The sequence below is a fragment of the Dermacentor silvarum genome, chromosome 3 (genome assembly GCF_013339745.2).
Source record: "Dermacentor silvarum isolate Dsil-2018 chromosome 3, BIME_Dsil_1.4, whole genome shotgun sequence".
In the NCBI taxonomy this organism is placed as follows: domain Eukaryota; kingdom Metazoa; phylum Arthropoda; class Arachnida; order Ixodida; family Ixodidae; genus Dermacentor; species Dermacentor silvarum.
The window spans coordinates 169,427,539-169,444,480 of record NC_051156.1 but is presented as its reverse complement, the minus strand read 5'-3'; positions in this window follow the sequence as shown (position 1 = coordinate 169,444,480).

The window sequence follows — 16,942 nt, the reverse complement described above, 5'->3', positions numbered from 1 at the left end:
TCAATGTTGCGACCCCACGAATTTTTTTAAAGACGATTATCTTTCTTGGGTATACCTAAACGCGAAAAACTTTGGCTGTCTGTGTGTCACTCGATTCAACCGCCCGCACATAACCAACCAAGCTACTAGCGCTGGTGGCACGGGGTCATACACGTCAACATTATACAGCACAAAGGAAACCTCAGGCCTATTTGAGGCAACATATATGTACATAACCATGATCCGTAGCGTTTATTTAATTAAGAATGCACATGGGACTAGTTTTTACGTTAGTAAATTAAAAAAATGCCACAGTTTCGCCCGAAAGGCGAAGCATCGATTGCTGTAGCAAATTAGTAGAGAGCTATTCGGAGTAGGGATAGTAGTTTTATCGGCTGCATAAACTTGGACACATTCGCTTACTAACTTAATTAACAATCGTGGTATCAGCGCGCACAAGCAAACATGGATAGATCACACTGAATGACCGCAGACAAGACTGAAAACGCTGGCAGCAAGAGCAGCCGCCGCAGGGAGCGAAGGCTCGCGCGGTCTATCGCTTCAGCGGAAACTGAGCGGCGAATGCACAGCGCATACAAAGATCAGAGCCGTGTGGAGATAAGAGACGGCGCGGGCGACCGCCACCGCCGGGCAAAGTGCAGAGGAGTTGTGCAGAGGAGAAGTTGTTGGCAGAGGAGAAGCTATGCGCTGCCTTCGCGCTTTCTTGCTTTCGCGTGGGAGATTGAGTGGCCACTTCCCCTTGCGTCCGGTTGCAAGATAAGCATTTGGTGAAGCAGCACAGCGTCCCCCGCCTCCCTCCCTCCCATACCCCCACGGCCTTTCGCGCGACGGTCGCGTTTACTTTCCGCCGTGCGTTCGCTCTCCGTGATAGCGCGCGTCCCCCACGCGCTTTCACTCGCGCATACGGCGCGCGGCAACGATTTTATCGCCCTTGGACTTTATACGAAACCTCACGGCGACGGCGACGGCAGAAATCCGGTTCAAGTGTCCATATAATGGCTATCGCAATAAAATAAACGCGTTAGAAATGGTGTCGAAGATACGCCAAGGTAAATACACTTGGTAGCGAAGCTTCCATAGAAGCCCATACGTTCAAAACATGGCGGCTTATCGGTGGTTCATGGGGCTTAGCGCCATCTGTGTGAGGAGGGAACACTTCCGGCGGAAGAAAAAATAATTTAACGTCATATCCGTTAAAAACAGAAGTGACGTCATTTTGTTCTCATCGGCGCGAAATTTGTTTTCGGCGGCCTGCCATTAGAGCTGTATATTCAAATGCCCCGTCATTCGACTAGATGGGCGTTCCGAGCTTTCAGCGCGGAAAGTGATGCAGGAAAAGGTCAGCCATACGGGTGTCGAAATCGCATCACTGCACAGAACATACTTTCTTTGGAGGCCAACGAATGCTTTGGGCGTAGATTGAGTAGAGTGCTCGTCCTTTCGTCGGACGCCAAGCCCGTCGGCCAGCGCTGTCACACGAAAACAACTAAAGTAAGTAAGTATATGACGGTTGCAACTCACTACTTTTGACTGCACATGTTAATAAATGAAACTACCCGCGTCACCTAATTCAGACAAACGTCGACATGCAAAACAACACATGTGAGAGGGGCGTATTGTAACAGGTGAACTTTACGAGCGGGCCTTTCCACCCACTCCAAGACCTGCATTGTATTGCAAGTGATAGCGGCGTCAACGCCCGCCGCAATCGATGGACGCTCTCACGTTGCGCGCTGAAAAACGGTATTTATTGATAATAATGAAGTAAAATAGAGTTGTATCTTCTTTTCTCGCCATGCGTATATAAAATGGATTAGGAATTTTATTTTCGTTGAATGAATCTAACTGCGTCTCGTTTTAATTAAAAAACGCTTTTTTTCTTTCCCAGTGTTATTCCCAAGCAAAAGAACCGGAAAGCTCGACGTCGTGCATAGCGTTCGCCGCAAGCGTTTCCCGGTAAAGATTACGGTTCCACAAGCTGCGGTTGCCGGGAAGCGGCAACTGTTGCATACGAAGCAGGGAGTGACGTAACTACATTTTGGTATGCAAAAGAACCCGCCTAGCAACTAATTTGTATTGCGACAGTGCCATGGGAAGGCCACGTATAATGAGGACTCCTGAAGCGCGCATACGAGGCGAAGCGAAAGTATGGTTAAGTGCATTTTTATTGTCTCTGGTGCACTCTTTGTAGGTGCACGAAGTAGCGGCGCAAGCCAAGTTGCAGGCCGTTGAAACGTCTTAGGCGAATAATTCGGTAAAGTGCACGTGAACGTCGCCATGTGAATGATTTCAGGCTAGGTCGCAATGGGTAATCGTTCTAGGTGTCGTTTACAGCTTCGCTGTCCAACCACCTTTATCATAAACGTGATGATCGCGAGATTTTAAAAAAGCACTTAGTTAAAACTATAGCACACCCGTTTTCTGATAACTTAGTGTCATCCAGGTGTTTATTTATATGACATTTATATTTTTCTTATCTGGGGAGCACAATTTCAGGGGGAAAAATTAACTGCTTTCACCCGCTCTTTATATCCGCTACCGACTTTATACTATAAGCATTGAGGTGTGCGAGAAAGGTGCATGCTCAGCTTTTAAACCGAGATACCACTCCTAAGGTGCAATTCGTTGTTCCGTGTGATAGCAATCTTTAGGCGTTATTGTTAACAGGTGCCCGCGCGGTAGGCAGCTCAGCTGCTACGGCGTTGCGCTGCTGTTAGCAGAACACATTTAGTTCACCCTTTCATTAATTTCAGGGTGCTCAAAGGGTGTAATGTGCGAAATCAATCCGGTGTCCCCCACTAACGCGTATCTTATATCAGATCGTGGTTTTGGCAAGTAAAATCTCAGAATTAAATTTTTTATAAAGTACCACATCTTTCCCAATACTGCGTTCACAGTTCTCAGCTACTTTTGACAAACGTTTACTAGGCCGGTGTATTACAAGAATTCCATTGACTCTATTTTATTCCTTTATCATCCACCCCTCACAGGGGACCAACCACGGTATAATCCAGTGGTTATCTCGTTGCGTTGCTGAGCTCGAGGTCGCGGGAGCGATCTCGGTGGTGGCGGCCGCATGTCAATGAGAGTGATATGCGATAACGCCAGTGTATTTAGACTTAGGTGCAAATTAAAGAACTCGAGGGGGTCGAAATTAATCCAGAGGTCCTCCCACTTCCACTAACGCCCTGCTGTTATTGCGCGCCACAATATGACGTCATGGGAGAGTGAATGCAGCGTTTATAGCACAAAAAAATTTGGGTTGAAGATGACACTCATTTTGCTTTTATTTTGAAATTTAGGCGACCTATCACTTCAGTTTGTTTGCGTTAATTATCATAATTTTTATTGCTCTTTCCTCTTTGACCTGTTGAGAGTAGATCTAGAGCAAATATGGTGGCCTGAAACTAGTGCTACGGGGCCCTCTTAAGGTATTTACAAAGATTGCGGGATGTTCCAGACTCGCGGTGCTGTCGGCCCTGTTTGCTTACAGGTCTAGCCCGCCAATTGCAAGGTATTCTACGCCTTCTCGATCCGCACTGAAAAAATTCAGAGCCCTTCCAGGTCGAGAAAATGGAGGTAAGCAAAGCTTGTGGCGAGACGACGCTGTCGCAGGCCTTCCGTTTGGTTTGCCCTAAACTCAGTGTCGGCGGCTCTTCGCTGACGTTTGGCCTCAACATCGCGCTGCCGCAACTCGGGGTCCGCGGCTCTTCGCTGACGTTTGGCTTGGGCTTCAGAAGCCCTCACGCTAGCATCAGCACGTCGACGACGAGCCCTTTCCCGAGCGAGTTCGTGGAGCCGTTGCTCAAACGCAGCCTGCTCCTCGGCGGAACGCACCACGCGGGGCCTTCCCATCCGGTCGTCGAAACTGATCTGAGGCGAGGGAAGCATGGCGGAGCGCGCGCCAACCCCCTTTACTTCCCTTTCCCTCCCCGCGACACACCAACCGACCTTGATTGGTCGGACGCGTCACGTAATCCCACGCCGGCGCAGTTTTCCCCGCACCTGCTCTTTCTTTCTTTCTTTCCTTCCTTCTTTCTTGTCCCTGGCTCATACCCGCATATCCAATGCGGGTATGCGCCACACGTGATTTTTATAACGTTAACCATGACGTAACTGACGAGCATGTGATGTTATTTATGTCATGGCCTATCAGTCATGTTAGTCATACATTCGTACCCTTCCACGCGAATTTTTGTATATACCAAGTGAACGAGACGCGAGTTTTCGACGGGCATGGTTTTAGCGTTACACCACCTCTGCCGACACTTGTGAGGCGCTTGAAAAACATAATTCTTGGTGTGCCGTGAACTACCTAAGCCTGCGCTGCCTCGCTTCCTGAACATTGTGTAGAAAAAGAAGACATATAAGCGCATCCACTCATTCAGGGTAAGCGAAAAAGATGACAGTCGAATACACAAGTGATATCTTTGCCATAGTCTCCATCTATATTTATTTTCCTAGGCCGGCCAAGGCCCTACAGTGGCCACATGCAGTGAGGTCCGCCAGATCGAGGCTGCGGCTTCGTCTCGAGCCCACAGTAAGATTCCGTGTCCGAGGCGAGGGCGCTATTCTGGACCACCGTACGTGTTCTCAGATATTGTCAAATTCCGCCATGTCGGCACTTTTAGCCAGTCAAACAAGTCCTAAAAGCCCTGTGAGCCAATCAAAATTGACGAGATGGCGTATCCGACAGTATGGTGGAATTTGACGATGTCCAGAAGAATAGCATCGCGAGACTCCTGCAGGTGTTATACGTGGCGAATGAAATGGTTATGAGGCTTCGGGGCGACATGGTCTCACCTTGTGGTAACAGCTCAACATGATAAGATCCTCGAACAAGTGGCGCGTTGCTCACCGTTTACCGAAGCGGAGGCAAATGGGCCGCCGGGTGAGGTGACGTGCGCAAGAGCGCTGAACCGCCGCGGAGCCAGCAACAGGCGCCTCCTGGCGTTGGGCGCGGTCGGCGTTAATTGCTTGCTGAAGCTGCCAGCATTCTCCGAGCAAGTGCCGCCTGCCACGTCTGCGGCGAACTGGCACGTTCCTTTAGATGAAGTCAGCTTCTCGCCCGACAACGCCAGTCCGTCAGGAGACTGAGTAAGCGAGGAAAATAAGACGGGGGGGGGGGGGGGGGGGGGTTGTCCTGCGTTGAAAGGCTACAAAAGCGGCAGCTACAATGTATAGTCAACGGCAAAAGTTTACGGACCACGCCGGATCTGAGAGAGGGTCTGAATATCCCCGCTGCCCCGGAACACCGCTTGGTACTTGGATTTCCAGCCTGTGCTATGGTGTGTGCGAGCAACGGCATTGTACGGTTTTTACGACTGCGGTCTTAACACCTTCTTAGAAATCCAACGTTTTCTCAGCTCCGGCGGTCCGTGTATAAACACTAGCGTTTGACTTGACGGGCAGCTTTAATAAATTCTAGGCGCAGCTAGTTTTTATTCAATGATATGTGCAAGACCATTGCTTTACATACTTCTTATACTTGGTTTTCTACAGAACTTACGTCGAAAACTTCATAGGCATTCTACAGATATACATGTAGGACAGAGTCTACAACGAAATTACCTGTATAACGAAAGAATAATGGTGTCCCGGTTCTATTCTGAGCTGCGCGGTGCGCGATCGTTACAACCAAGTGACCTGTATCACGATTAATTTCGAAGGCCCCAAGCATTTCGTTATAAAGGCATTCGACTGTACATGATATCTATTCTAAGGGTCCTCCGATGTCGCAACCCACCAGGCTTGCCTTTCCCAGATCGCCTTCATTGAGGTCTTTCGACGAGACCAGTCCGAAGTCCACAGTCGACCGTCGCCTCGGCTTGTTGGCTGAGGCTGACGCTGCTGCTCTGCTGCTCGGGCACGGCAACTTCATGATGGAGGCCCGGGGCACGTCGACGCCCGGCACGGCCCCGTGAGGGCTTTCGTTCGAAGGTTCTTCACCCGCTGCTGGTGGGGTCGCTGCAGTCGCAGAGGCGGCTCCAACCACGCCGACGGGAAAGGCCGACAGGGGCGCTGCACCATATGAAGGAACACGCGGGTGCATGTGCGTCAGAATTCACCCGATCAGCCGGGTACATGGTGCCTAACAAACATCGGATTCTTCGTACGCCTATATTGTATGGTGAGCCGCATCCAACGGGTTTTAAAAGGCTCTTCCAGAGGGTGGCGACAGTCCGAGTACGGGGAAAGATGGCTGCTCAGCGGCCTGTTGCGGAAACCATCCGATTCGACGCGTACGACTTGCGCCAACAACAGCATCCACCATATTTCCTACAGATTTTAACAGGTTTCAACAATGGTAGCCACCATCTTTACGACGTGCTGTGTTTGGTTTACGTTTGAAAACTTAATTAAAAGTAAATAAAATTACGTATGAACAATAGCATTCTAATTACATACAATGTTTGGTACAATTGTTACTGGTTTATTGTTCTGCTGGGCACGAGGTCGCGGGTTCAATTCTCGAGTGCGAGAGCCGCAGCAATACTAAAGCTGAATACAAGAACGATTGCGTACGGTGCATGCGAAGTACCTTAGGTGGTCCAAATTTGTAACACTCCACCGTCCACTTCGGCGTCTCCCATACCCAAGCTGCACCTTTGGCTAGCATACACTGATAATTTAATATCTTTCACTTGCTTGTCCTCTTCTAGGTTTGTTTTTTTCGAGAGCCTCTCTTTTGTACATTTCGGCCTGTATTCACATGGAAGTTTTTCGCTATGGAAGTGTCCGTTAGAGCACGTGTCAGCCTGTCGTGATGTTGAACGTATTAGCAAATGTGTCGGGCTTTCCATTTTTACCTTCTAACTTCTGACTATAACTTTTCTAAAAGCTGAGCGCATTTCTAAAAGATACAAAACTACTGTATTGGATTGTTGATTATTTGCGCATGCGTTCTCGGTTCATCACATTTAATCATGCGCAGTTTCGCTCTATTGATATAACTTGAGGGGCGCTATAACGCAAAGCTATTCCAATCTTTTTTTTTTTGTTATTACATATCGACCACTATAGTCCTCCCCGAGTGGAGAAAAAGCTTTTGGGCCATCCCTACTTCCCCTGTCTGTCACGTCACATAAACCGCGAAAACTTTCCATCTGACCTGACGTGTACACACTGATTAGGCATGATTAGGCCGAAAAAAAAAACATTCTTTACGATTCTACGCTTCTTTCGACATGAGCTCTACGCTATTGCTCAGAACTTTTCGGCCTGCGCCCACTTCGCCTGTCAGTCACGGACATCACAAGATCGCGTATATTCACCGCGTCCAAGTGACGTGTACGCACTAAAGATACATTATTATCCCGAACAAAGCTGAATTTGTTTCGGAATAACCGGAGACTGCCCGGTTCCTAAAAGAAATAAAAGATAGCTGCCCACCGATCGTTCTCTATGCCGGCGAGAACGTATAACAAAAATATTTGGGTGGCATTATGACGTTGTAGAGTCCTTTCGGCCAGGTATATGTCATATAGCGCTGCCAATTCATCTTCAGCGAGGATGTGTTTTAGCGGTATCTTCAGCCTTCCGCTGTACGCCACAGTGGTTTTCGACCAGCCACCGCAAGGTAAAAGGGAGGGGAATCGAACCAATCGCGGACGCCGGCACCACTCTCCCCATCCAGATTAGATTAGATTATGTGGTTTTACGTGCCAAAACCACGATCCGATTATGAGGCACGCCGTAGTGCGGGGCCTCCGGAAATTTCGACCACCTGGGGTTCTTTAACGTGCACCTAAATCTAAGTACACGGGTGTTTTCGCATTTCGGCCCCATCGAAATGCGGCCACCGTGGCCGGGATTCGATCCCGCGACCTCGTGCTCAGCAGCCCAACACCATAGCCACTGAGCAACCACGGCGGGTACTCTCCCCATCCAGTTAACTACTTTTACTGCGCTAGTTTGGACCCACCGAATCGTTCTCCACTAGCGCGCGCTCCTCGCCTCTTGCCACACAATTAGAGAGCAAGTGTTACACAAACTAAAACGTGAAGGCGAAAGCCTGCCACCTGTGGAAGAAGATGACGACGAACGCGCGAGCAGTGGCACGAGTGCGAGGGGCGGTATGAGAACGCTGGTATGATCAACGGGCGCCGGAGCCAGCTGTGGAAGAAGACGACGAACGCGCGAGCGGCTGCACGAGTTCGTCTTTGTGACAACGTGACGTGTGCAATCAGACACGCACTAGGCACACCTTTAGTAAGCCAGAACTGTGGAGCAGCCGTGGCTTCAGGGAAGCGTGCTCGTCTCGCACCACGGAGACCCGAGTTCCACTCCCACCCAGACCAAAATGTACCAAATTTTATTTTCAAAGCCACTAATGTACTTTGTTTACAGCAACCTCCCTGAGAAACATGAAGTCAATGTGAGCATTTTAATACAAAGGTGTTTTATGCCGGGGTCCGGGATAAACTTCCGTTACTGATGTAATGGATGTTACGTTCGGCGCCATCCAGTAAAATATGTTTTGTTGACATGAATGGTGGCGGTCTTTCACGTCGGATTAGCCTGTGGAGACTCGTCGCCTACAGAGTGCAGCTTCAACATGCATCAGTAGTGCATACACGCCACCTACTGCTTCGCTTGCGATGTCCCAACTAAGGAAACTGCTGCTCTAAGTGGCGCATAAAGGCAACGGCGTCGACGGGCGAATCTCGCTTTGGTCTGGCAAGAGACACGCCAGCGTGCAGCAGAATGCCTTCGCGCGTTCGCAGAGCACGCTGAGAACTCTGCCACTCAAATTCCTGAAGCTGAGTGCGTCTCAACTCAACTGGCTGCCCAAGACACTACGGAGTCGGAGCCAATGCTCGCCCCTTCGCCGAAGCGACTCGGCAGCTGGACGCCGCTCGCCAAGTGGGCGCCGCGCGCCAAGCAAACCAGCGACACGGTCGCCGGCCCGCAGCCTTTCGCTGCAGCGGACCGTGAGTTCACGGAGCAAACATGCACCAGCTTCTGTGAACACACGTTTCACTTTCGTGTTCTACCGTTCCCTATGAAAGATGGATCAACCATAATTTTTAGACGTGTTTTTACTCTTTGCGGCGTCGGCCATTTTCTTCACGGCGCAGTTTCGCCAAGGTCACCGCCAAGGGCACCGCCAACATAGACGCCTAAGCCTTTCGCCTTAATAGGATCGAAAAACCTGTCAAGGTAGGCAATGCTATTTGATTTCAAAGCAAACAAAAGTGACCTCCTATAAACGAGGAGAGCGTTTGATTGCGCTGTTCAGACAGCGCTGTGGGCAAGAAACAGCTCGATGCGTGCGTCGACGATGGCGAAAGTGTGATCAGAAAAGCGTAGCGCCGCGCACGACGTGTTCTGCGGCGACGATCGCTACGAGATGGCGTCAGAGTGGCGCGCGTCGTCTGTTCACCGATGACGCCATCGATAAGGCATGCGGCGAGCGCGTCCATCGATACCATATATGGAAACAAAGCGCTGCATGAGTGGAGGTCCGTGCGCGGCGGCTGCTGTGAATAGCGCCCACGCGTTAACCCACACGCTGGCCCCACGCACTGGATCTCGCGATCTCAGATTAGAGAGGCAGTAGCGCCGCACTTCGCTCCGTTTGGAACGTGCCGCGACAGATTATCTGCGCCAGTCAATATATGGCGAAATGAAAGCACGTATAGAACTGCGCTAAAATTTCGCATTAGGGAGCATCGGAATCGTCGGTGAATTTTTAACAGCGAAGCTGTTTAAGCCAGCCGTAATTTGTCGTGCGTAGCCATGGTAGCCATGGCAACCCGAAGGAGGAGGAGGAGGAGACCGCTTGCACGCGGTCTCCTCGCCAGCTCCCTGCCTTCCCGACCCCTACGTCTCTTCTCTCCGCGGCGTGCTCAGCGAGGAGAAAAAAAAAAAAAGGCGAAAGCTTGCACTAGGCCGCGCACAGCTCAAGACACAGTGAAGCTGGCCGATTGATATCGAGCGGCTAGCCTCCAACACGTTCGGCGTCGGCAAGCAGCAGCGTTCTTGGCACTGTGCCAAACTTGGTTAGCCTGCCTGCGTTCGTGGCATGCCAGGAACGCTATCGCTCGTAGGCGCTTACGCGTCCAGCGCTAGTCACGCGACATGTCGCGAAAGGGAAGGCACCTCCGAAAATGATCGCTCGAGAATACTTTCCTACATGCGTAGTTCAGTTAAACCAAGTTAAGACCAAGTAGCGACCAAGTTCATACCAAGCAGTAGCAGCCAGTAAGCTTCGCTGTGCTTAAGCTTTGCGCGCCCGAGTGCAAACTTGCCCGATTTTAAATGCGAATCATTTCTTGGCGAACATTTGCTACTTTGATAGTATCTATCTATCTATCTATCTATCTATCTATCTATCTATCTATCTATCTATCTATCTATCTATCTATCTATCTATCTATCTATCTATCTATCTATCTATCTATCTATCTATCTATCTATCTATCTATCTATCTATCTATCTATCTATCTATCTATCTATCTATCTATCTATCTATCTATCTATCCGCCTACGACTTTGCGCTCTCATGGTCGTTTTATTAACTTGGTAGGTACCAAAAATGGCATAGTATGACATTTTTGTCATACTATGCCGACGAACATAAGTGATAGGTAATGACATAAATGCCATGGCATGCGTGTCATGTAGGTCATGAAAGAGCCGCCTACGTCTTGGTGTTTTCATGGTCGTTTCGTTCTTGGTAGGCTCCCCGCACACTCCTTCGCATAACACCGATTCTCACAGGGCGTGGAATCTGCCGGCTTGTTTGTTTAATTTATTCGTTGAATTATGGAAGGAATTCGATGGGTTATCTGCGGAACGTTGCATCTGTTAATCGTGTTGACCTTTTGCCTAACCATGTTACAAGTTAAACATTGTATATTCACTTTGTTGTATCCTGTATTATACAGCTGTATTTATTATATGTACCTACTCCTGCTATGTCTTGTGTAAAGCAACAGTATTTGTAAATCAATGATGACAAATGGCAAACAGCACTTAAGAAAATCTTTGTGAATCCTGCCCCCGTATTATTCGATAACTTTATCTCTGTTATTCATTGACAATGCACGCTGTTTTCATCTCTACTATCACTGTTCCGTATACTCATCTGCTTCCATTCAAAGTTCGCGTGCCATCAGCCCAGATAGCAAGCGACGTCCGGATAGCGAAAGTTGCGAGTCGAATCAAATACAAATGTTGGAAAAAATGACCGGTGAATATTGAACCGAGTACAGCATATTTAAAGCAGCGAAAGGAAATGTAAAGATTGCGAGGAGCCCGTATACGGTATAAAAGAGAGAACGAGAAATTGAGGCTTATTAACATTATTTGATACATGTACATAATGCTGTTCGCAACTGGACGTGGAGTTTGTAACAACTGCGTTCAGTTGTACAGTGCACCATGACAGTGACAGTGATGAAACCAGAGAACCACAGGTCAGCAGAGGCACGTTGTTGTTTTCGCAAGAGAGAAGTTTGTATACTATGGCACTATGCACATATTATTTTAAGGACTGCAAACGTAGTGAGACTGATCAATTTCCTTGCCTAAATCTAGGCAACGAATTCATGTATGGGTTGCCTAAAAGCGAGAAATTCCCATTGCGTGTTACTGGAAAAAGGTTCGGCAGGTGTTACACTCTTGTAACACAAGAAGGCGAAAGCCTGCTGCACATATTGGTAATGCATTAAGTTATACAATCGGGGCTAGACTTCTTGCAAGACATAACGAGCCGCAATGGGAAGTACACGTGTGGCACTAAGGCGACCTCCTTAATGCCACATATGAACACTTAACGTAGTACCTCAAGTGCAACATGTTAGTGCACGCACTAGGCACACCTTTAGTAAGCAAGAATCGGGGAGCAGCAGTGGCTTCGGGGAAGCGCGCTCGTCTCCCACTCCATGCGCCCGGATTCGATTCCCACCCAGACCGAAATGTCCCAAATTTTCTTTTCAAAGCCACTACTTTACTTTGTTTACAGGAACCTCCCTGAGAAAGGTGGCCATTTTTAGTCACGGCCAAGTTTCGCCAAGATCACCGCGAAGGGCACGCCAAGGGAACCGCCAACATAGACACCTAAAGCTTTCGCCTTAATAACTGCGACGACGACGACGGCAGAAATCCGCTTGGAGTGTCCATATAATTGTTATCGTAATAATACGAATCGAATAGCAAAGGCTATTCGATTCGTATTCGAAACATTGAACGTTCGTACACTCCTAACGGGCACTTAAGCGTATACGTGTAGAATAGTTTCTGCATTCCGCGCTGATCGCGCGCGATGCGGCCGCAGCGTTCGTGAATCGAAACCCTGACCACACGCTCAACAGTATATGCAGAACGACACAGGCATTGACCCACTGGCTACATTTACATGCACCGGACAGGAGCGGCTCGATTAAGAAGTCGAACTCAAACAGCCCGACGCGACAGCGTTTACGCTATAGCTCGTACCTGGCGTTCGAGATTGTTGCGACGTAGCCTGCATCAAGGCCGGAGATAAGACAAAATTACCGGTTAATCACTGCTGGCTGCGAATTAGCAACGCGACGAGTCTGCGTTTGCGTGTGCGCTTCAAACGGGTCGGGCTACCCCGTGAAGTCGTGCTAACTCGGCCCGCGGCTCGACGGTCAGTGGCCCACTGCATGCGATTGCTTGACGAATCGCAGTGGGCCACCAATCATTGAGTCGGGCGGGGTTAGCACGACGCGACCCACCAACTCGGGTGACGCTGACCCTAAATATACCCCCCTGCCCTGACTGCCATAAGTTTGGACCTGCCCTTTTGCGCATACAGCTCCCGATCGCTGGCAGGAGAGCAAGCTCACCACTATGTAGGCTCAATACTCACCACCATCGCTGTTGGTTACGGCCACAGCGACGCCTTCCTGCGCGCGCTTCTTCCGACGGTGGCTCCCGGTGCTCGTCCTTCGCTTGGAAGTGGTGTCCTCACGCGAGACGGCGGCGCCTGGTTGCGGGTCCTTCTCAGAAGAGCCGGTGGCAGTCAGGGAATTCGGTGCCGCCGCGGCGGTTTCCTTGGTCTTGTCACGACGCTTACGAGTCTTCGTGCTCTACAAAAATGCGAAGAGGGTCGGCCAAGTGACGACTGCTGGCATCTACCTCCTTTTAGCCTGTCCGGGTAATGTGTCGCGGTTTACGGAATACCGAAAGAACGGAGACGGTGATGGTAACAGCGTACAGTGTTTCTTAGTTATTTTACAGCAGCACGGTGTTCCTGTATATGCTCAATACAGCGACAGTGCAGATGATGATGATGACTTAGTAAGAAGGTTCTTTGGACGAATCTGTACTGTATTTTAAATGTATCGCAGCAACGAAACCGAAAAGGGGTAAAGCAAATGTTTCGCACTGACGTACGTTCAATATGATGATGAAAATGACGATAACAATGATGATCATCGCTAATGGCATCTCCTTTGAATCGCGGGGGCGACAGTCACCTACCCTGTGTGAGCTATAGAAACCGTTACGTGTTACCATACAGTACATTATCGTAATCTAGATATCCCTAGCTTATCCTTTAGAGTTACCTATCCCTCTGAAGAGGTAGAGAAGATGCCGTCCCTTCTTGATCCCTGCTTTATCTTTTGGCCACTTAACGCTTCCAGTGTTAGCTTTGAAACCAAGCGCTTCTGAAAGGCTTGTATGACTATCCTTTGCATTCCACTGCAATGCGTACATTGTGCTACAATGTGTACAGCAATGTCTGGGTACATCGCATCCTTTACATGTGATGCGATGTTCTATTACATATAATGATAATAATGATGATTTTATTTGCGTCTTCTTTCGAAACGGGGCGGGGACAATTAGTCCCTTAGCCTCATTGTCATTCAGGTTTTACTACATCTATTGCGGTCTAGCATTTTGAATCCCGCCCCTTGATCTTTATCAAAAAAATTATCAAGAATTACTTGGCATTTTCTGAAGCCCACATGCACAAACCATTCATCCTTTCATGCAGCTGCCTTAAGGGACGAATTATCTTGTAGGTATTAACGCTCATTTTTTATATCAGCCGAATGCTTATGAGCAACTGCAAGATATATATCACTCGCAAGAAAACTGTTGAGTTGGACATAATGGCGTGTCTTCAGAGAAATAGTATTGGAAGTTGAAGATGGTACTGCTGGATGCACGAAGGCAATCGCTAGTACGAAGGAATGAAATGGTTTCTTAACATAGGTGAAATCTGTACTTTTTCGTTTTTGTAAACTATGTAGCTTGCAGCGCAGACGTGCAGTACGTTTGGAAAAGCTGCATTTTGCAGTGCTGAATTTGCGCCTAGCGTTTGTATAAGATACACCGACGCAAGTTAAAAATACTTCCTCTGTAAAAGCATGTATCAACTGATTGCATTCATTGAATAAACTCCCCTGTTCAGGTGACTGTAAATGATGATGATCGGCATCGCCTTCAGAACTGGGCGGCGACAAATAGTCACCCAGCCTGCTTAAGATAATCAGGTATTAAATATATGCATACGTGTCTAGCATTTCGCCTATCTCACCTTGACATCTTCTCTCTCCATTAGAAGAACACTAACGACAAACTTTGAATCAGTTTTGGTTTATATGATTCTTTCGAGTGGTAGTAAGACACCAAAATAGACAAGAATCTTCAAGTGCAGGCAGACCCTGTCAATAACCGATTTTCCCGTGATAAATGGAAGAAGACATTTCCTTTTTTTGATAGCTAAGAAACCAACAATAAACAATTAGAAAAACATCATTTTCAGAAAGTGAGATGTATCAGTAGACCTCAATTCGAACTCATTGCTTTCATTTCACATTTGGTCTGCTTACTTAATTCGCGCTGCTTAGCCAGACGTCACGGGTTCGATTCCCAGCAACGGCAGCCGCATTCCGATATAGATTTAATGAAAAAACGCTCGTGTACCGCTCTTTGGGTGTGCAGTTAAGAACCGCAGGTGGTCAAAATAAATCCAGTGGCGTCTCTCACAGTCCACTTTTCAGCTTCCGGACGTTAAACCCCGCAATTGACTATAACCGAACACGTTTCACATTGCTGTGCACTGGAAGAACAGCACAGCTTTATGCATATGTATCTCATGCAGGATAAAGAGACAAATAGTGTGAGTGATTTGTTGGTTTTGTGTTGACACATATATGTCGAAAAACAAACGCATTATACAGAGTGCCAAGAAATATATCACAGCCTTGCGTCATTGAAAAGTGCAGAATTTAAAATCAACATACGCACATAAGATCAAATGCCCACAGTCATTGCAGACTCCTCAGAGTGAACATAACCTCCAGCTGACGCAACGAATTTTCTTTTGAAGCTTTAAATTACTACAAGTGTTCGTGCTGTGTTGTGAAGAGAAAAGCTCGACGCGCACGTTTCCTTTGCACGATCTCTCTCTCTCTCTCTTTTCTCTCTCTCATGACTCGCTCCGCGACGTCGACGTAACATTGCATGGCTATAGCTGTGCTCTTGCGACGTTTGAACGGTGAAAATATTTGTTCGAATTTCATGCAGGTCGGAGTGTGTACATTTACTTCGACCCAAAACACTTGTGGCAAAAAGTCGCCGCAAAGTTTAGGCGCGCATTCCAGCGCACGCCGAAAATCTTGCGTCCACAAATCTGTTGCTGCAGGTGACGTCCGCGACTAGCGCCCCTTAAGGAGCCTACATGCAACGCTCTCTAGCGCCCCCGCGCAGTGCTGTGGTTGTCTATAGCCAAGGAAAGGCAGCGCTTCTCCAATTTAACGAAATCAGAGAAGCAAGAACGTCTAGCTCGCAAACGCGCAAATAAGGAACAATATAATGCTCGTATCTATACGTACTTCAAACGTGCGGCGGATGTAGCCCCACAGTATACACCACAAAGAGACTTGCATTACAGTTGTGAACGAGACCTGAAACCAGAAGCTAGGAGAATTCCGGCTTCTCATGCTAACTGGCTATGCATTATTGACCGCGTATCAAAGTCCGGGGTTAATTTATCGAGTGCACCTCAGTAGCACGCATTGTGAACAACTTTTGTGAGCGCCGTCCTTTCCTCGTGATCCCCAATTTCGTGACTATAGCCCGTCATTCATTGCCGGCGCGGGCTCCCTAACCTGAGTGGTGGAAGTGGATACTCCTCCTTTTTCCGCGCCCTTGGATCCGGAGTGAACGGTGGCTGAACGGGAGTCGTCAACTCGATCGACGATGGAGTCCGACGCCACTTTCGAGCCATCCTTGTTGGCCGGCGAGGGCGCCGGCGACGCACTCGAAACGATTACCGATGCCTCTCCGTCCGCCTTCGTGCTGACGCTCTCCGCATCGGTGCCTCGTCGATGCTTCTGCGCGCGCTGCCTCTTGACGGAGACGTCGCGCACTGGAAGCGAATCCAGCAGCGCCGTGCGCTGCTGGCGTCTGCTGACGTCCACCACGCTGGCGTCGAGAGTCGCCGCGGATGCCGCGCTGGTTTCCGTGTTGGCCATGCTCGACGTTCGAGCGCCCGATCGACGCTTCAACTTGTCGCTCAACCGCCGCTGCGAAAAGGGAAGGGGTTGACAAATTTAAATGGACATTAAGTAGAACCAGTAATCGATGGTTCTGGCTTACTAAAGGTGTGCCTAAGCGTGCGTGATTGCACACGTCACAGAGACGCGCTCATGCAACTTCTCGCGCGTTCTTCATCATCATCTTCGACAGCTCGCTCCGATGCCGCTCATCATGCCAGCGTTCCCATACTGCCCCTCCCTCTGCGAAGGTGCTGACGGCACTGTCCGACTACCAGTAGGTGTGGCGATTTCGGTGAGTTATGTCGTGCGCAATCAGGCTGTCATCTTAACGTTGACAAACGTGTAACACTTGTTTTTTTATTGCGATAGCAATTATATGGACACTTCAACCAGATTTCTGCCGTCGCCGTCGCCGTGAGGTTCCGTATAAAGTCAAAGGGCAATAAAATCGTCA